At 38.0% G+C, this 21496-nt stretch overlaps 1 protein-coding gene and 1 long non-coding RNA gene across 6 annotated transcripts in view; both read left to right on the top strand.

The window, feature by feature from the left end:
- The window catches only part of SHANK2 (SH3 and multiple ankyrin repeat domains 2), a 304826-nt gene that overhangs the window by 185649 nt on the left and 97681 nt on the right, over nt 1-21496 (top strand). The gene's annotated exons all lie outside the window — the stretch shown is intronic.
- On the top strand, nt 10487-11386 carry LOC120324207. Its single transcript, XR_005565320.1, has 3 exons — nt 10487-10551; nt 10850-10910; nt 11080-11386. It is a non-coding gene; the product is annotated as an uncharacterized LOC120324207 (long non-coding RNA).

The following is a 21496-nucleotide window of genomic DNA, read 5'->3' on the forward strand; positions in this document are numbered from 1 at the left end:
GAGCAGATAATAGATGAATAAACTGTTCTTTTCTAATACAGGGAAATCAACACAGAAAAAAAAAAGCACATGGGGTTGAATTTCCAGGGAAATAAACAGAAGACCGCAAATGTTTATTTTACTGACACTGCTGATCTGCTAATCAGCTTTGTCACTTTTATGAGAATCTTCATCAGAGATTCCACCTGGTCTAGTGGAAGGTGTCCTCACCCATGGCAGGGGGGCTGGAACTCGATGATCCTTAAGGTCCCTTCCAACCCAAACCATTCTATGATTCTAGGATTATTTGAGATCTCTACATAGACCCAGACAACTTTGTTGCTCTTCTCTGCTTAGATAAGTGCCCTGTTATTACATCCAACAGCCTTCCTCCTCTTGTGACTTCCTTCCCCACCTCTTGAAGATGTAGATTTTATACTTAGCTGCTGTTAAGTGTGTTCAGTGTAGGAGAGGAATGTCCTTGTTGTTGACTTGCTGCCACCTCCCATCGCCTGGTTCGTGTCAGCTCAGCAGACCTTCCCATCCTCAGGCTTGTTAATGAGCTTCCCTGGGCTTCCTGCCTGGGAGCAAACAATACCACTTCACCAGCTCTCTAATTGAAGCAGCATAATTATCAAATACTTGGACTCCTTCCACATCTGAAATAAAGCAGCTGTGTTATAATGTTATGATCAAATTCTTTCACTGTTATATGACCTAATAAATGAACGGTTGGGAATCGTGTATTTGTGACTCAGTCTGTCACTAAAATATTCTAATTCCATCAGTGGTGTTTTGGATAAATTTCCCTGAATGGGGACTGGTTTGCTTGGTCTGAAAAGAAACTTGGCCGTTCCATGCCATCAGTTTTAGGAGGACTTAGCGGTCTCTGGTCTACAGAAGGGTGGTGAAGAAACTAGAAAACAATGAAATATTTCTGCAAAGAATTGTTTTCACAGAGAAATGCCTGTTTCATCAGTTTAGTGAGAGATGTAGGTCAGCTCCTGAGAGCTCTCAAAAATTGTCATGGTTTGATGCCCAAGGATCTTTCTGGATACACTTTATGTAGGTTGATGGCTCTAGAGAAGGATTAATACTGCATATGGCAGACAAACCCTTGCTACAGTAAGATTAAGGGTGAAAAATTAAACAATTTCCGAGTAATATCTGATTTGCAAAATTAAAACTTTCTTCTGAGTTAAGCTAAACATTACTTTTCAGGTGTTCAAGTATTTTTATTTGCTTTGAAACTGGAAATTTAGCATCCTTCTATATAGGCTGGCCTGCCTTAGAAACACCTTACAGAACAAGTTATCTGTCCATTTTTCCCTTTCTTTCTTGTTTTGTTTTTTTTTCATCTATTAGGAGTGCAGCCACCAGAAGAGACAGTGTAGTTAAATGGCTTCTAAATGTCTTAATTTAGAATTAAGAAATCTTGGTTCAAAATTGCAGATATGAACAAAGGAGAAAAGACTTTGAACCCTGCAGAATTAAAACTGTAGTATGGCTCACCAAAATAGATCTTGAGGAAGAACTAGCCAAAGGCATAAAATCTGACAATAGATGTTTTTTTCTTTCAAATGCACCAGACATAGGAAGGTCTGCCAGAGGTCAGCAGACCTGGAGGATGATGGACCTTTAATAGTCAGCACTGTTGAAAGAGAATGTTATAGATGAAAACCTCAGTGGGTTCTTAGTCGTAGTGGTAACTGTGGAGGACCTTGGGATATATCTTCTTCCTCAGCATACTGAAAATTAAGGACGAGTAGTGCAATTTTGCATTCTCCTGTAGTCAGTTGTGGTCTGGCCTGTTGGTCTATTGCTGTCCTGAGGTGCAGGGTCCCACCTTCCTCCTCAGCTTAGTGCTGCCATCCCCAAGTGGCAATTTGTGGGCCCAGCTGAAAAGGGAAAGAAATAAACCCCATAGGATTAGTGATTCAGAACCATCCAGAGCCACCTGGAAAGCCTGCTGACTGCACAGTTCACTGTTAGATTAATTTAAGCATAAGCCTACCCTGAAGAGCAATGTCTGGCTTCATAGACACCATAGAAAGGTCTCATAACTGACTGACAAAATGAACAGCAACAAATCATCATGACAAGGTGATATTCCAAGGGTAACTCACATAGGAAATCTCTAAACAGAAGTAGTATTTGTTGCTCTGCCTTGATGGCAGAGGAATGGAACACAGCAAATGCATTGCTGGTCTGTCTTAGAGTTGTAGAAATAACCCTGAGAACTGAACTGGGAAGTTTGTTTCCATAGCTGGAGAGCTGGTGCTAATGCCATAAATTGCTAGAATTTTAATGCCGTAAATTGCCATTAGAATTGCTAGAAAAGTGATTAAAAATATGAAATTTAACCCTTCATTATATGGTTTAGTGGGCATGGTGATATTCAGTTGAACATTGGACTTGATGACCTTGGAGGCCTTTTCTACCTTTAATTATTCTATGATTCTGTAATGGGAAATCATGTGTTTGGAAAAAATCGGTGGTTTTATAGATAACTACACTGACACTTTCAGCCTCGATTTGGACATTCAGAAAGATGTGCTTGTAAACCAGGATATTGAGTAGTCAGAAAAAATTATCTCCAACTTAAAGGGTAAGAAATAAAGGGGAGAGATAAATGGACTGTTTTCAAAATACAGGGAAAAGAAGTGAAGCTTTTCAGGTCTGTGTTCTCTGAATGGTCCTGTTAAATCTGCACAAAATTCATCAGATTGCATCTTAGACATAATTCAAAGACAGTAAAGCATTTGGAGCTTACCATGGGTGACTAAAAGAGCAGTAGATGCCATTGTTGACTATGTCAAAGGGAAGTGTGCCTGGAAAGGAATCATCCCAGGCACAAGGACATGCTGGGGCCTGACCAGCTGGAAAGCAGGTTTGCCGAGGACTTGGGGGGTCCTGGTGGATCCCAAGTTGAACATGAGCCCTTGTAGTGAAGCTTAGGCAAATGGTTACGTGGGCTGCATTAGGCAAAGTATTGCCAGCAGGTCAGGGAAGTCTCCATCCTTAGGAATATTCAAAAGCTGCTTTTGGATGGTTCTGCTTGAGTAGGAGGATGGGCCAGATACCTCCAGAGATCCATTCCAGCCTCAGCCACCCTATGATTTTAAGGTAACTGAATTGTGAGCTGTGAGTGTGAAATTTGAATGGCTAGCCAGCCAAGATCCATCTATTTTCCAACTTTTTGTACAAAAATCAAGGTCACTTAAAATTTTATTTCTGATTTCTGTTCAGTAAATGTTTGTGGCCCTATTTCATGGTTGACTTAAAATACATCCATGCGAAACATGTCAGACCAAGGCTACCAACTGTTAGGGGTAGAAAGAGTGGCAGTAAATTAAATTCTTCATGTTTCACGTCAGGTAGCTCTGACACATGGCATAGATTCATATTCATAAGAGAGAAAAATGTATTTTATATATCCTAATATTGAGCAAGAACAAAATACAGCTGCTAATTTGTAAAATATGTCTTTTATTTATTGTGCAAGCACATGAAATGTTTCTCTTGTTCTGTATAATGACAACTTCCATATTTTTTCATGTAACCTCTGGAAAAATATCGTGAGCAGAATTCAACACCAAGAAATAATCAGCACACTTTCAGAAGGTTTACTTTTGTATTAAATATGGATCAAAAAATGGCATCAGTAAGAACAGAAAACTTGGTGAATCGTTTCCCTCCTAAATGCCTAAACCTCTGAATCTTCAAGAGTGAGGAGAGAGAGCCCTGAGCAGTCACTTAGTACAAGATCTCCTCTTGACAGAGTGTAACAAATCTGTGCCCGTAGTGCTATTTTACAGCTCCAGTTGACTTGTATCACAGCAACTGTCTCCAAGCAACTTGGATGTACAAACCCCGGCAGAGATGGGGACACTTGGGCAGCTTTTGGTCTTGCCCTGCTGGAAAAAGACAGACTCCAGCTGCTTCTGAGGTGGTCCTTTCCAGCTATTCCTGCAGGTGGAAGCTGGGATTGGGTTGTCAGTTGCCCACGTCAGTCATTTTGCTGAAATAACTCTGAACGTATTAATCAGTTCAGCTCCCTCGTCTGTACTAGGCGTGCTGTCAAAATGGTATTTTTGCAGCAACTGACTCTAACCAAGCTCTCAAAACCAAAACAATGTGGGCCCAGCTCGAAATAGCTGTTCATGGAGATTTAATCTAATTCACTACAATCAATATACAACACAGAAGGGAAATTTATTTGTTTAATATAATCTCTCCCCAGCTGCATTATCAAAATGCAGAAGTAGCAATATATGCAGGAAATTCTCTTAAAAGGTAATAATATACATTTGCAGTCCTTGTCCTTCTGATAAAACTCATCATTTTGTTATTTGTTGTATTATGTTTCATTTAGGACCCATTCCAACTGCTGGAAAAGCTGCAGGAACGTAGGAGTCCCTTTCTACCAGTTTAGTGCCAGCATAACATTTTGAATCCTCTGTGGAAGGGAACTGAAATCTATGAAATATTTTCTGCCAGTTTAGTTCCAGCATAACATTTTGAATCCTTTGTGGAAGGGAATTGAAATTTATGAAATATTTACTAGCAACTGAAGAGGATTCTTCCTTTTTATGGTATAATTTGTGTAACCATTTGTGTGATTGTTGAATTCGGGGATTATAATTTTGCAAAAGTGTTTTGAGTCAGAGCAGTGGTGGCAGTTCTGAAGATTGAAAGCTTGATCCTTCTCTTAGGGGGAATGAAGAGGTGGAAAGAGAGAAGGGGAAAGGAAAGCACAATTTCCAGAATGGGAACAAACACAAGATTGCTTTTTGGTTGTTAGTTTGCTGGCTGTTTCTTTTCCTCTGGCCTGAATTGTCAGGTTTGTGGGTGATGCTGGGACATACACTGTAAGGTTTGCCCTGCTTTTCCTGATTTATTCCCTTTTCTCTTTTATTCCCTTTTTTCTCTTCTTCCTAAATTCTAAAAAGTTCACAGTGAATGAGTCCTGTTAATGACCATACATTAAGAGCAGATAAAACTCTCCTCCCATTTTACAGATGCTTTCTGTATTCTTTTGACGTTCATTAGTGCTATTCAATGCAGAGGTACTGTTTTACTGAACTTAATAGCTCAATCCAAAAGACTCCCTGAAACATTTTTACATCAGAAATTTAACTGCCTTCTCCAGCTGTAATTGTTTAAAAGAAAGTAAAAGCTTCTAGGTAGGAGAATATGGCATATTATGGTTCAGAAACATCAGTGTGCTGACAGTCCTTCATGATTAGTCTCTGTGATTAGCCCATTTCAGACCATAATTAATATTATTAGTCAGTAAAAATTAAGTGGTACCTGAATTTGAAGTTTAGACAATGATTTTACACTGCTTAACAGGGATGGAGTTAAGACTGGTGGCCTGAGGCTGCAGTGTTTGGGAGTGTAAGGAGTTTGGGATTAGGTGTGGATGCTGCAGGACAGGCTGGTTGGCCAGTAAATGAGCTGTGAAGGTGCTCCTTGTTTTCATGCTGTTCTGCCTCAGCTGGAGCAAAAACTTCAGTGCAGAGACAGCAAATGACTGCGCACAGGGGATCCTCTGACCTGCTAGGACTCAGCTTCCTCCCAGACTCTTTTTTGTTTGGAATATCTAGAGGTTGCATTGCTACACACTGTTAATTTTTATTTTTTTATTATTTGCATATGGTTCATTTTTATTGGTAACATAAATGGCACACAGGCAGCATTTGATGCCCACCCAGGACATTAGAACTATCCATGTTTTCGAGATGATACCATCAAATTCCTTTTTTCCCCTTTACTACAGTCATGGAGCAGCTGAATAGAGTCAGATATATCTTTTCTAGGCTGCCCTTTGGTTGCAGTCCTGGAAAACATTTTATCTGAGTTAGAAACATTTACATGAACTGAGTGATATGAGTAACATATTTCTGCCAAAAGAACTTCAGGATGTTGTTACCCCATATTAACCTCTGAAGGATGAATGGATGGATAGCCTGAGATAGATAGATACAGGTATGCAATAGGATGAGAGGAAATGGCCGGGGGAAATTTAGATTGGACATTAGGAAAAATTTCTTCATGGAAAATGTTGTAAAGCATTGGAAAAGACTGCCCAGGGCAATGATGGAGTCACCATCCCTAGAGGGATTTAAAGCCCCAAGATGTGGCACTTGGGGACATGGGTTAGTGGTGACCTTGGCAGTGCTGGAAGAACCGTTGGATTTGATGATCTTTTTGCAACCTAAACGATTCTGTAATTCCATGAAAAATATGTATATATATATATATATATATATGTTGCTTTCTGCTTGACAGAGAGATTAAAGCTGCATCCCACCCATTCCATGATTAGATCTTCATCCTGAGAATATGAGATAGATAGATAGATAGATAGATAGATTCTGTGAATATAGATTAAGCTGCTGCTTTTCTCCTTTTCTTCATGTGGAATATTTTCTACCTCTCAGGGGAGAGGCAGCTCACTCTCATTAGCTCATGTAGCAGCAGGAGAGAGAAAGCTGCTGGCTCCTGAGGAATTCAGAGGCCTGAGGTGCCCCAAGCCTTTCTGTGAGGTTGCTAAGGGATCAGGAGATCTTTGTGGAGCACTCCAGGCTTGGGGCTGGCACTGCAGGCAGCTCTCCTGCCCTTATGCTTCCTGCAGAGAGAGATGGAAAATATGCTGGCAATCTGGAGCTCCCTGGCCCACTCCTTTCCTTCTTCTCTGCCTCCCACTCCACCCCCACAGTGGGACTTTTAATAAATCTGTCAACAAACAGATGAATGTCCTAGAAGTGAAAGGCAGAGAGAGCTGGTATTGTTCAACCTGGAGAAGAGGAGGCTCCAGGGAGATCTTGTGGCCTTTCAATACTTAAAGGGTGCTTATAAAAAAGATGGGGGCAGACTTTTTCAGCAGAGACAAGATAGGATGGTTTTAAACTAAAAGATTTAGATTTGACATAGGGAAGAAAGTTCTTACTGTGAGGGTGGAGAGGCCCTGGAACCAGGTTGCCCAGAGAAGCTGTGGATGCCCCATCCCTGGAAACATTCAAGGTCAGTTTGGATGAAGCTCTGAGAAACCTGGTCAAGTGGAAGGTGTCCCTGCCCATGCCAGGGGGCTTGGATTAGATGACATTTAAAGGTTTCTTCCAAGCCAACTCATCCCGTGATCCCATGATTTTGGAGTAGATCCCTGAAACTGAAGGGGAGCAAGTGGAAACAACACCTGTGTGTGGGCCTAAGGATGACAAAAGAAGGTCTGAATCAGATGGTGTTCTTCTTTCTGGGAGATCCATAGGGAATAGCAAAAAAACACCCAACAAGTTAACTGCAATTTCACTCTTAATGATTTCAGGGGACACTGAGTTTGTCCTTTATAGTTCCTGCATGTGTTTCGCATAGTTTTCCTGTATCAAAAATATTTATTATATTCCCCTCAATTAATGTGAAAGTACAGGTTCTCAGCTCTCACTACCAATTTCATAGAAAACATTATGTTTTCCCATAGAGACATCTTATTATAGTGGTACTTGATGTAGTCAAATTCTGATTATTTCACTGCTCCACTAACTGAATTTCTATTTATTGATATAAGTTTCTCTGATCTTCAGAGGTAGGATTTTTTGCTTTCCAGGTACGTCTTGAATGTCTCCTCCTCTAGTTAATCATTTATGATGTTAAATTTTAACATTCAACCCCCTCCTCCCCAAAACTAATGTCTTAAAAAGTATGTTTATCTAATAGCATCAGACACTTATAATTATTTTAATATATTTCCCACAAAACAGATCTAGGTTAATGCCAAGTTCATCTTCCTGCTATAATTTAAATTTTCCTGGTGTTAAAGAACCATAAGAGATAGACATCTTTTACTGAAAGAGTACCTGTTTTGTGATTGGTTAAAAATGTGAAATGCAGAGAGAACTGTTATTACTGAGGTCATATTAACTGTGAAGATATTGCTCATTGGAGGCACTTAAAGCAATAGTTTTGAGAAATACTACTTTGGATAAAAAAGGAGTTTATATAATAAGCAATATCCTACCTCATAAATGATAACTGCAAGACACCTCTTGAGTTCTGTGGATGACAAGGATACTTTATCAGAAGTTTAAATAACTGCTAAAATCACATTTTATCCAGATAAAATGAGGAAAAGTACTTTATTTTATACCATAGTCCCAGGCTGAACTGGCTCTATCGTCAGTGTGGAAAATAATTTTCAGGACGCATCTCTAATTGTTTGTTTGTGGGGAGAAGGAAGATTCAATTGGCGTAATTTAATGGACAGCATTCCATCCATAGTTTCAAGTCCATGTTGAATGGATAGAAGTGTAAATATTGCAAACATAGATCATAAAACTCATCCCACAGTTTTCTACTCTCTGCACTTGGTCAGTCTGGACCTCAATTAAACCTGAAATGCTGGGTTTGTTACCAAACTTCAGATTTCAGTAAGTCAGGACAACCTACTGAACAAAACATGAAGTTTTACAGATTTTTCCATGCCCAGAAAATCTGCATTTACCTCTTGTTCCATTTTAAGACTTTATTCTTTCTATTTGTCAAGTGGGGTTTTTTTTGTTTTTGTCAGAGCACATTTGTTTTCTAGTTTTAGTGCAATTCACTGGTGGCACTGTGTGTGTAGTGTTTGCCTCATTTTTGTTTCTCAAGGATATTAGTGACTAGAAATAATCTGGAAATGTTTGTACTGTGGCATTTGGTTTGACTACACTGATTATCATATTTTTCCCATTTTTCTACACTGAGCTTTTAAGATAACAGGTTCTGTTTCAACATTAGAAATTGAAAAACCAAAGTTGTCCCATTAATTCAATGAAATTCCTCACTATACAAAATTTAATGATGTAAGTAACTCATTTTGGAGTTTATGTGCATGTACATACCTTGCCTGCTAAGGTCTTAAACAAAAATTAAAATTAGATAAATTTTGAACTTATAAGCTTTTCTTTTTCCACATATAAGAAATTGAGGAAGACAAAAAGATGATGCCAGTCATTGCATGTTTGGCTTGATAAAGATGCCAATATTATTAATACAGAGCTCTAGGGTTTGTTTGTTGGTTGCTTTTGGCCTGTGACAATAATAGGTTAGATATTTTATTTGTAGATGTAGTCAGCAGCATGATTTTGTGGTTCTATAACCATTTTTTAGATGAACCACTCAAACAGGTAGAACTGATGACAAGCACTGTAGTAATAAGTTTATTTGCCCTGTTTTACCTTGTGTACAACTTTTTGTGAGATAAAATAGTTACTTACTGGAACCTACATTTTTGTATGTGCTCACTTGAGGAAAGTTCACAAAGTTTAGTGTTTAAGTATTTTGAAAGTTTAACTCTATCAAAATGCATTTATATATTTTTAATCTCTCAGTGAACAGCAATTGAAATGGAAATTGCTGAAAACAAGGTCGCAGGAGACCTATAGCCATCAAAGAATTGAGAAGAGGATTATGGTTGTGTGGGATCTTAGAGCAAAATATAATTGTAGCCTGAAGTGAAAGACAAACTTCTCAAAGACATATGAAAAATGTTGATAGCCAAACACAGCTAAAGAAATCAATCTGAAGTCCTTTACAAGCTCTTATATATATAACCTATACATAAGACACTAAAAGATCTAAAATAAGTCTGTACTTAATGAACAACTGGGATTTATTCATAGTTTTCTATGTGCAGTGTGTTACTTTGTATCGGGTGCCTCAGTTGCTTGAAAATTTGCTTCCCACACTTGTAACACCTCTGTGAACGTTTGCACCTTTTTGCTTTGTGTTCCAGCTTGGGAAATGTGGGAATGTGACAGGAACAATGTTGTTTGTCTTCTCCCTTCCACCTCCCCACCCCCACTGCCCCTGTCAACTGCTTAGACCTTGCCATGGATGTTTCCTATAAATCCCTCACAAACGCAGTGCTTGGTCATGTGGACTGTTAAGAGATGTATGCCGTATTTTTAGGGTGCTTATTCCATAACTGGAATGTTTCATAGTTCAAAGCAGTTGTAAGGAATTATTGTGTCTCAAATTTTCTTTTTCCATGATGATAAGCATTTGTATTTTTTTTCTTCCCTCAAACTGAATGAATGCAGTCCAGGAGCTGATTGATACAGGCTTTATTCCCAAGCCTTGTCCATATTCTTTTGTGTCCCCTTCCTTTTCAATCAACATCCATCATGTCATAGTAGGATAAAGTAAACTCAGATAAATATTATTTGGATGAGCTTTGATTTTCTTTTACTTTGCTAATCTGATCGAATGATTGTCATTTTAAATATCCAGAGGTTTAATTGCATTCCCTGATCCATATGCTAATATATATTTTAGTTGTATCATTATAGTAAAAAGGAGTCCATGTGATGTTTGTGTTATATATAGTTATTAGAGAGAAGAAGAAAAATACTTGAGTTAAACAGAAATCTGATTTGACAGTATTTTACCTCACAGGTATCAAGTAATTTTTTGTGTTAGATTTGAACATGCATGAGGAAAAAAAAACATTTAAAAAGAGATAGATTTGGGGAATATCAGATGAAGTAGCTGGAAATCTCAAACAATGAACTTCTGCCTCCTATGTAAAAGGTAATTGTTGGGAATAGTGTAAGATATTATTTTTAATCTGTGATCAATACACACAGCTGCCATGGACTGCAATTATTTCAAATTCTATATGAATTGTTGGGGGTTTTTTGCTACTAAATATATTGCTGAGATTTACACACCTGTAATTTTTAGTTTCTGATTGTGCTGGGTTAAATGCACAATGCAAGTTCCAGCTTCCTTATTATTGAACAAGTTTCTTGAATAGTGCAAAAATACTTTGTACAAGTGACCTCTGCTTGATTTAGCCTGTAACTCCTGTATTAAACTTTTTTTGTAGACTACATGTGCCCTTTTAAGAGGCAGAGTTACCAGGACCAGAGCAAACCTGGCACATACAGGTGACACACCAGTGGTGGGGACCTTTCAACCACAGCTTTTGGCGACAAGGGCTACAGCTATAAATCATTTGGGTGCAAAGATCATACCCTTAGCTGCTTGTATTGGCTGCTGTGTGCTTCAAACCCCATTCAACTGCCACCTAATCTGTGGATATTTGGACTTTTCCAGGTCTGGGAATTGCAGTCTGAGAAGTCAGGGACATAATCCATTCCTGACCCTCGTCTGGGTCAACAAACCACTGTTCTGCTTGGATTGCCTCAGGAATTAGATCTTCTGTGAGAACCTGGAGTGCAGGAGCAGGCCATTATATTTTTCCTTCCAAACTAGAGCCCTGTCTTACCCAGCAGCTTTTTATTTGGTCGGGAAGAAGGATGCCTGTGATCCGATGTCTCTGATCCAGTGCCTGCTCTGTGTTAATGCATTTTGTGTTGAGATTCACTGAGATGGAGGCAGAGAGCAAAAGGAGCTCTCTTAGAATGTGTCTCAAGTCTTATTCTAAATTGGATTAAAAGGAAAATCATGCTTTTCTCGAAGAGTGGTCTCTGGCTTGTCTATGCCAAGAGCTAATTATCACACAGAGATCAAGCCTAAGCCCCCATAAGTGGAAGAAAGCACCTCAGCTTTACAAAGTGTAGGGTATTAGACATACTGCCCTCCTGAGCCTTTCCTATTATCCAGGGATATCCTCCTTTGGTGAGCTGGAGCATGGATGGCATTTTGAGGTGTCTGCTTTTTCCTCTGTGTGTATGCTTAAAATGCATATATGGTGGGTTCTCCTGGGAGTACTAAGAGGGAAACCCTAAAGATGTTGAGTGAGACTCAACATTGAGTGAGTGCCTGCTCCACTTATGGATATGGGCTGGGAACTGGGACGTGTGTCAGGCCCTCTTGGTCAGACATGGAGCTGCTACTCTGAGCTGTTAAAGCAGGGAGGGAGAGAAGGACAGACAGTGCAGTGACAGGTCCATCTCACAACAGAGATCCAAGTGTCAGGAGAGATGTGGGATCCCTGTTCTTCTCTTGGTTTGATGTCCTCAGGTTGGAGCATATCCCTCATGGCTGTTCCCCAGCCTTATCCTTCCTCTGCCTGTGCCTGAGCTCTTTTTGCCTTGCTAAGGGATATTTGTGAGTTGGTTATCCAGTGTTCACTGTCCCTCACAGATGTAATTAGTTTTTGGTGATCCTTGTGCCTTTTTTTTGTTTCTAAATTTTTGCTTAGCTATAGTGACAACCCAGATGCTCTGGCTGTTTTCCAGGGTAAATTACTGATAATACTTGAACTGCAATAATGCAAAATAGTTCTAGAACTTCTCTAGTTCTCTCTTTCATCTTTCAACAAGAGGGTTCTTTTCAGTCATTAAATCTGATGAATTGATGGTTATCTACTTAAATCTACTGCCAAAGTAATTAACCCTGGAAAGTAATTCCCCTGCCAAATCAAATCAGTGTGTTTTTTTTTCTGAAATGATTTTTGAAAGACAGTAGTTCCTGTCAGTTCTCTAAGAAAACTCCAGAAGTGATTTTAGAGGTGAGCCAGTTTCCTTCTTTCAGGCTCAGTGGAAGAAGAAATTCAGCCTCTTTTCTCAGTAAAGATGTCTCCAGGTGATTGTGGCAAGAGTCTGTGTAACAACAAAGGTGTAATGGGGGAAAATTATTCTTGCTGGACAGAAATTTGAGGTTTTCCCACCTCAGAGCTCAGCAGGGCACTGATACTTTTGTTAAAAGAAAAATTAACTATGGAATAATAAGTACAGATGAGTTTTGGGTTGTTCTTTTTTCCCCCAAAAAGCTCATAGCTCAGCTCTGAAGTAAAAACAGCACATTGCAACAGGAAACAAAAGGGGCAAAATGGAGAGGCAGGAGGTCAGTGGGGCCAGAACACCTGGAGACAGCTGTTGTTGGGTCCTGTTTAGGTTTTTCTCTGGTTACGTAGATTAATATATCATTTTTCAGAATTGTGGCACAGTCGGGGATTTGAGTAGGGAAACTACCTGCAGTTTGTTTCTCCTGTGTTCCCAGGAAATACAGCTTAACTCATTATCTTTGTAGATAAGCAAGATCAGAGCAAATGATTATTCCAAATAGCTGATGAATTGCTGATACCTGAACATAGATATCCTTCAAAGGCCCTAAAAAACCTGGTTAACTGCTCAGCTGAAGGACAGTGCTCAGGCAGCCCATGGCACTAATGGAAAGATGTCATGAGACTTCAGGACAAAGTTGATGGCCTCAGTTGGCACCAGTTTTTCTGTATACATACTGAAAAAAATCCAAACCCAGAAACTCTCCTGTTTCCCTAGAATATAAATGCAGAGTCCTGCTGGCTAATGGAAGGGATTCACTGTAAACTCATTATTTTGTCTTTTTTTTTTTAATTAATATATTTTACATCATAGCAGTCAAATATTGTGTTACAATCCACAACACTTTTCAGACCTTTTTCACACTTAGTTTTCTTTTTCCCTCTCCTCAATAGATAATACTTTTGCACAGGGGCAAGATGACATTCCAAAGTGAATTCTGTGCTTAGACTGCAATATGCAGCAGAACTGCTAAAAGTGCAATGGTTTTAAATCATGTGTGCCTTTGGAAGGACACCAACACTGTATCATTGTCCTCCAAAAGAGATAAAAAGGGAGAAATAGCACATGAGTGCTCAGTTACCTTTTGGCTGCTCCCTTTGCTCTTGCTTGGCTAAAGAATTTTTCCTCTCTCTGACTGTGTGTGGCTTGAAACCACTTAAGGAATAAGCAGCTGAAATGTCAGCTGGTGCTGACATTTGCACTTACAAGAAGTCTCATGCATCAATCTGATGTTGATCTTACTTATTAAGGCAAGTAAAAGCTTCAGATTCAGTTCAGGTTTTCAAACTAGTCCTGAGTTCTCTGGTTTTAATATTACAAAGGCTTTGAGTCTTGTTGGACTTTAATCACATACAGGATGTGGACAGATTCACTGATGAGTCTTAAAATCTGGTTTAAATGCAGCTTTTGGACCACTAAGTGACTCCAGGCTCAGAGCACTGGAAGAGAGGAGATTCCGGCATTTTACATGGCTGCAATTGTTATTTCATACAAAAATGTACAAAACTAACACTTCGTTCTTTGCTACACTTCTTGTTCTCCTAATTTATCAACCCTGACTGTAACATCTTTATGATTATGAATTTACAATGTGTGAGCACATAAAAATAAAGTTAAAAGGGTATAAAGGCTGCCTGTTACTGCATCCATATATTAAGAACTTAATTAAGTATGTGGTTAAGGAAATACAATTTGGAACTTGTTTCTGTAAATACCACTGTGAGCTGCCATCTATGCCTTGAATGAGATTTATTTGCAAAGATCTTGATCTCTATCAAATGTCTTGTACTGGCCTAAAAACACTTTATTTGTCTTTGGGATTTAATGTGATTTTCTTTACCCACATCCAGCATACAACATAAAGAATAACTTCCCACATTTAGTGTGAATGTAGTTTTTTCCCTGGATATTGCCACTGACCTAATGAGAAAGTCAGAGAACAAGGAATGAGAGGTGTTCACCCTCAGAAAACTACAAATGTAAAAGCAGTTATAACTTGTGATTTTCATAGTTGTTAGCCCCTGATTTTGACATTATTTTAGGTTGTCTTTATTTAAGGAATAACAGCCCTTCAAAATATGTCACATTTAAAACACGGGTGACAAAAGAGTTTCTATTTCCAGAAAAGAAATGTTAGGTTTTTGAGGTTTCTCTGCACCAAAAAATAATCATATAATGTTAAATCTTGTATGTCACAAACTGTGATTTGGGGGTAGCTCATTTGTTTTCGCTGGATTGTTTGGCAGGAGAAGGGAAGGTCTTCTGAATCCTATTTTTAACATTAAAATGCTATTGTAATTCTTGCATTTAATTCACTACCTGGTGGGAAGTATATTGAATTTTTCCCCCGTCATTGTAGTATATCAAGCTTTTTAAATGCATTTCTTCTGTGCTTTCCTGCCTAGAGATGTTTTATAAAATATGGGTGGATTGATAGATAAGACAGGTAGATAGACCAACCAATTGATATTTTTGGGTGTAAACATATTTATATAAACCTGTAGATGCACTCATATGTACATACATGCATACATATATATCAGAGAGAACGACAAATTTTGGAAACAATAGATGGGTTTATATTCTTCTAGCATTTGTAGGAAGGAATTTTTGCTTTTTAATTATGGTCTGCCAGCATTCCAGTCTTCAGGACGTCAAGTTATCAAGAGGGAACGTACATGTTTCTTGAGACAGCTGGTGGAATCTAATCATGTTTGAGGGCTGAATATCTGAGTCTGTTTAACTGCCTTCTGAGTTCATTTCTATTACCATTTTCAGGATGTAAATAGCCTTTAAATATTCTGATATTGATCATAATTTGTGCTCATGTTACTATTTTACAGTGCAAAAGGTGATAATTAGGTTTTTCTGCTCCCTGTTTTAACCTGTGCCCAGCACTATTCTAAGCAGAAATGTCATTGAATGCTTAATTTTTCAGGGTTTTATAGAGATGATGATGTTTAAAAGTACAGCCTCAATTGCATTTCTAAACTAACCATATGTCCATTGAAGAGTTGCATATGTTTAGCAAGCTTAGCTGACTTGATCCTTAAGCAAGTCTTAACAGCAGTTTATAGTAGGGTTTTAAATATATTATATGTGAGGAGACACAGATATTGGCTTAAATCATTGATAGTAACTAGATAGGGATGAAAAGAACTAACCCCCTGAAGCTGCCTATTAAATATTGCTGGAGATTTGAATAAAGCTCAATACAGTGAGAAGACACTTAAAATATTCCCAGTTTGGAGCAGTAGGAAGATACCTAGTGGAGGTGGTTCTAGACTGCATATATTTTAGCTATAGCAAGGAAGATTTTTTGTCTCTTTACTCCTACTTCTAGTATTTTCTAAATACTCTCTAAATGTCCATGCAGCAGCAGTGAACTTTTATTAAATAATGGAATAGAAATTAATAAATTAATAGTAATGTAATATAAAAGTACCTGGCCTAAAGCTGAATTGAACAGTAAATAATTTTTAAAAAGTTGTTTCTGTAAAATCAGTAAAAGTCACAATAGTCATAAACATGACTATATTTGTGTATTACAATCAGGTCCTACCTTTGTTATTAATTGGATACCTGCAAAAAATGGCCTTTCTAGTTGAGAAATGAAATCTTTGGAGTTATGTTTCCAGAGTGTAGTTTTCATTGTGGATATGGTAGAGGAATAGGACTTCTTTAGTGGTGGTAGAAAGTTGAAATGACCCACTACATTTTAATAATAATTTTATAAGTATTTTATTTCCTGCTAAGAGTAACTGAAGCAAAACCAGTTTTCTAAAAAGCTAAACCTTTCTATAGTTACCTGTAATTGAATAAGAGAACTCTGAAAGAGATTGCACCATGATTTTGTTTGAGAGGTGTTGCTTTCAGGGAACATTTTACATTCTGTTCATGCACAGAGTGTTTTGCACGTGGAGGTAATGGAATGTGAAAAAGCCTTCAATTTAGACTAGCAAATACATAATATTGAACACATCTTGAACAAGAAAAAATAACTCAGGTATCATCTATTCTTACCTCTCGTGCACTGCTGGTGGTCATCTTGATACCTGTTTTATATTATGACTCAACAGACTATGTATATGTCTTGTAATATATCCTATGCAGGGCTGGGATGTGCTGTAGAGGCTATAAAATTATTCTGGTTTGGGGAAGATTTATTTTACTCATGGATTAGAAACACTTCTGTTAGTAGGTGGGAAAACCAGCCTTCACTTTGCAAGGAAACAAAAATTTAAGCAGGAGCAGTATTGATCAGGATTGGCATGTTCAGATTCCACCTCGCCTTCCATACCAGGAGCAGGGAATGTCAGGGTATTGATCTGTAGCTGTGTCTGGGGCACTGTTCGTTTAGTCCTATATTAAAACTGTGGAAGTTTGTTCCATTACAGCTTTTGAGCCTCATGTTTTTTTGTAGTAAAAGAGAAAAAAAACTGGCATATTTTACTTTCAGAAGCCAGAGGCAGGTTTGAATTTTACTAATGGATTCTTTGGTTTGGCTTAACTGTTCCCTGAGGTAGGTGTGGTCTGTGTTCAGCAGTCTTGTCTTTTCGAACATTTCACCAAGTGAAAACGTCTCTGCTTCCTGGAGTGAGATATTTGAAGCTGCAAAAAGGGAAAGATGGAGGAAATTGAGGCATCAGTGACAAGTTTTTTACTACTATATGAAAGAAATCTTTTACTTTCTTTGGGGGGTAACTATTGAGCTGAAGGTGGGTTTTATTGGGAGAAAACAGGTGGGCACAGAGTCACAGAGGTAACTACAAACCATCCCTAAAGCAGGTTTCTGATCTAAGAGAAGGAATCAAATGTTCCTTCATATGTCAAGTACTTGAAATTTCCCAAAGCTAAAGTTGACAATAAAATGCTTACTTCTAATACCCATTTCTTGGAACCTGACTGGTAATGTAGCAGCAGTTCTGCTCAGCTGCCTAATTTCATGTGGCTTCTCTGTATTGTTATATCCTTGATTTTGAAGTTAAAGGTCTGTTTCTTCTTTTTACCACGCAGGCTGACTTAAATAATTTTGTAGGAACAGACAGCTTTTTCTCTAGAATTGAATCCATACGTCCAAATCAGTAAAGTGAAAAGAAAAATTTTAAACAAGATATTTCCAGAATGTTTTTTCTAGTAAAATACCTTACAGACATTTCCATAAATCCTGGAGATGCCCTTTAATATTGGTCTATATTTTAACCTTTTTTTCTTGATGTTTTTGTGTGGATTTTAATCTTATTTACATTTCTTGCAATTATATTATACTAGATTTGCCATTCTGTGGGAAATGGAGAGGTGGGGAAAGGAATGAAATGCACTTCTGTTAATGGATTATGCCATTTCTGGATGGCAGTGGAAAAGCCTGGATTGCTTTTTTAGCTTTAGTATAAAAGGAAAAAAATGCTTTACTGTTTTTAAACTATGATAGTAGTTTAAAAGAAAAAAGTTAGGAGTTTGCTTTTGGAAAAAATAGCATTCCCAAGTGATTGAGGTTTGTATTGGTCATGTGGTCATGTTAGAACCCCAAATTCTTCTCCCAGACATTTAAGGCATTTGTAAAATTGTTGCTGTTTCATTAGATTGACGTCAAAACCTTGTTTGTTAGTGAGAATAGAAAAGCCAGCACTGATACTTGGGTGAGCAGGAAATTTGGATAGAAAACTCCTGCTGCTGGGGGGAGAGTTGTGTCTGTTAATGGTGTAAAAGGTGTTTCACAAAATAAATGCGGTAACTTTCTCCTCTGTCCCCCAGTGGTCACACCAGCTGGACACGAAAAATTCTGCCCCTTGCCTGACATTGGTAAAATTGTTGGTGTTGCTTCTGCTTTACTGATGTGAAAGAGCTTTTGTTTGCTCAGTGAGTTTGTGCTGTTTGCTCAGAAATGATGCTCTGATGACAGCAGAAAAGCTCCTCTTGTCAGCTTTTACTGTCTGCTAAGAGGGCTCTGCTGACGCAGCGCTGGTGCCGTGAACCCTGTAATGTAATACACACAAAATTAAACTGAAAATTACAGGATAATGTAAGAAGTTTTAGGGAAAGTACAGCCCAGTGGTAAATGAGTTGTAGATTCAGGTCTGCTTCATGCTGCTGTTCTGGTAGGTTTAACAGAGGTTCACATTTCTATCTCTGTGCAAGAAGTAATGGAGCGTGAGCTGGAGCTTACAGGCAGGAAAGCCATCCCTGAGCTTAAGATGCTTTTTTTGTGGAAAGGATGAGGGCAGGAAAAATTTGAAAGTGTAAGAATCAAATGGTAAATTTGAAAATCTCTTATGAAGCAGGCTGTTTCATACCATCAAGTTTATAAATAAATTATTAAAAGAATTATATCAAGCTCTGTTTATTTCTGGACAATGTTCATAGACTTGTTAATGGCTTATATCTGTGTTACTGATCTCTAAGAACATGTAAAGTCCTCTAGTGATTTATTGGTTATCTGGTTATTGGTTATCTGGTACTTCTTTTCAGAAGGAAAATTTGCAGTAAAGATTATTCACTTTGAGATGAAAGGAAAACAGGGATTTCACTATGAAAGCTCAATTGTCAGACCCAGTAGATGCAAAAATTGTTTTGTAGTGAATTGAACTCAGCATTTGTTCTGCTTCTTTTCTGCTTATGTGACATAATCAAGGGTATTTTGAATACACTTCAGATGTGATCTGAGTATGTTTCAGATCATACTACTTTTCACAAAGCCTATTTGCTTTGTATGAAATATTTACACATTGTTCTACGCACAAATTTGTTAGTCATATATAATGCAAAGTGATGAGTCTTTGGCTGTGTCAGCATCTGCCATCTTAGCTAGCAGCAGGCTTGCAAATTTGGAGATTTTAATGAATGAGTCATAACCTTTGTATAAGAGCACCAAAATGATAAATGGTCATTTTATTATATCCAGCAAAAAACATGTGTTGAAGGCAGGCAAAAGCAGTTTGGACACTTAGTTACAAAACAGCAAAAGTCCAATTTAAACTCATAGTATGTTTTGTTAAATACTTGGTATAGTGTTAAATACAATCAATTTTGTGGGATTTGGAGATAAACTATATAAATTCTTATGTAGTTTCAGCAGAGATTTTACAGCTTTGCTTTCAGTTATCAGTACTAGGTATTCAACACAGTTTCATGTAATAGCCAGTTTGTGAACTAGAGGAATTCACTTTAATAAATATATAGGACATATATATTATATCTATTATAGATATACTGTATTTTTTTCAAATACGTTTCATATTCTGCTTATCACTTGGACTGTGGATGGAGTTGCAAATTGCTGATCAGTGAGGTTTAAAATCCTTTGGATGTAGAGCCTGTATTAGAGTGGCTTGTTATTTCAGAGAATATTTTTCCCTCAGTCATGCACAGGAATCAAGGAAAATGTTATTTCCAAATGCAACAATTGTCCTTTTAAGTCTCCTGAACCTTAAAGGTGCCACCAGAAAATTTGCTGTGCTTGTGGAAAGGTACAGTGAAGCCTCACTATGAGAAACATGTACTCAACTGGAAGAGATTTGTACAATTCTCTCTTATTGAGGACAAGTGATGTAAGAAAAAATGCTTCTCACAGTCATTATCTTACAACTGAACAGCAGCAAAACAAATGAGCAGCATCCAGAGGTTAGCAGATATGTTAGAAAGTGCCTTCTACGTTGAATAGTCATTTTTTTCCTGGCTTGAGTTACATTATAGGCCATGGCATCTCAAGGATTTTTCCAAAGAATGGTTTATCTCATTTGTGTTGCAGAAATACGTGTTGCCTGATTGTCTGGAAACATCAGGGTTTTATTCTGAAGGAAGCTTGCTGCTTAATTAGTTTCCTTATATCCTGTTGCATCCCTCATACCCCAATAGATTTTGATGCCCCACTTACTTTAATTGTGAAGTACCACAGGCACTGTATAAATAAAAATAAATATCCAGGGGCTCTTTGCAAATACATCCCTACCCTTAAACATCTGCACAAGATCTTGGAATTCTCAGGCCAAATTTTATACAGAAAATTATTTGTTGATTGAAAGACACAAAACATTAGAGAATTCTGTGCCATATTTGATTTAGGCAGAATCAATCCTATTGCGACAGAAGAAACCTGTCTAGGTTATTAACTAAAATTAGTTTGTGAAATTCTATCCCCTTTGTAATACTTTCTCTTTTTTTGATGGCAGGGGAAGAAAGATTCTGCCCTCATTGCCCACCAAAGAATGCCAGCAGTCCATAGGGCATTGCTTTAACAGCTGGATATGTAAATTGAAGCAAGAAAAGATGAGATTTTTTACTAACAAGTGTTTCTCTGTGGAAAAAGCTCACTCAGATTCCAGACATCTATAGAGAAAAAGTGAAATACTGTGTATTTCTGGAAGAAAAGTTTGCAAACCCTCATGGCTTTTATATTTTGGGAGGTTACAGTGTTAGAATTCCATGGGAGAGAAAACAACAGTGTTTAAAGAGCAGGAAAGGACCCCGCTGAGGAAGATGACTGGATGGTGGCCTTCACATTCTTAACTGGTTCCTCCTCTTTTTCCCTGCCTGTCCTGATTTGGTTCAGGGAATGGGGAGTTTGATTGTTTCCTTGTTTGATGTGGGGCTCATTTCTGCAAGAAACTGAGAAGATCAGTGCTGAAAAGGTGCCCAAAGCGGTCTAAGAGTGTGTGCACTTGGTCTTGCTTGCAGTTAAATATCTCCAGTAGTGAGACTGAGATGCTTTACCTGTCTCTGAATCCTTGTCTTTTACCTCATATGAAATTTTCCTTGAGGCCCCATTTGTTACTATCACTCCTTTCAAGAATTAGTCCCTCACATCTGGGCTTTAACCATTTCTTATTAACAAACTCACTAAATTTTTATGTTCACAAAGTGATTTTCTGTTACAGGACTTATTATTATAGGAAATACACCATGCATAGGTCTCATCACAGATATTCAAAAATTGAATCTTAAGGTAGAAGATTCTGTGAAAATGATGGTTAATAAATAAGAGAATTATTATTAGCCTGGCGGGT

Source organism: Pipra filicauda, unplaced genomic scaffold (assembly GCF_003945595.2).
Source record: "Pipra filicauda isolate LSUMZ 115617 unplaced genomic scaffold, ASM394559v2 scaffold45_size4122338_pilon, whole genome shotgun sequence".
NCBI classification, from domain to species: Eukaryota; Metazoa; Chordata; class Aves; order Passeriformes; family Pipridae; genus Pipra; species Pipra filicauda.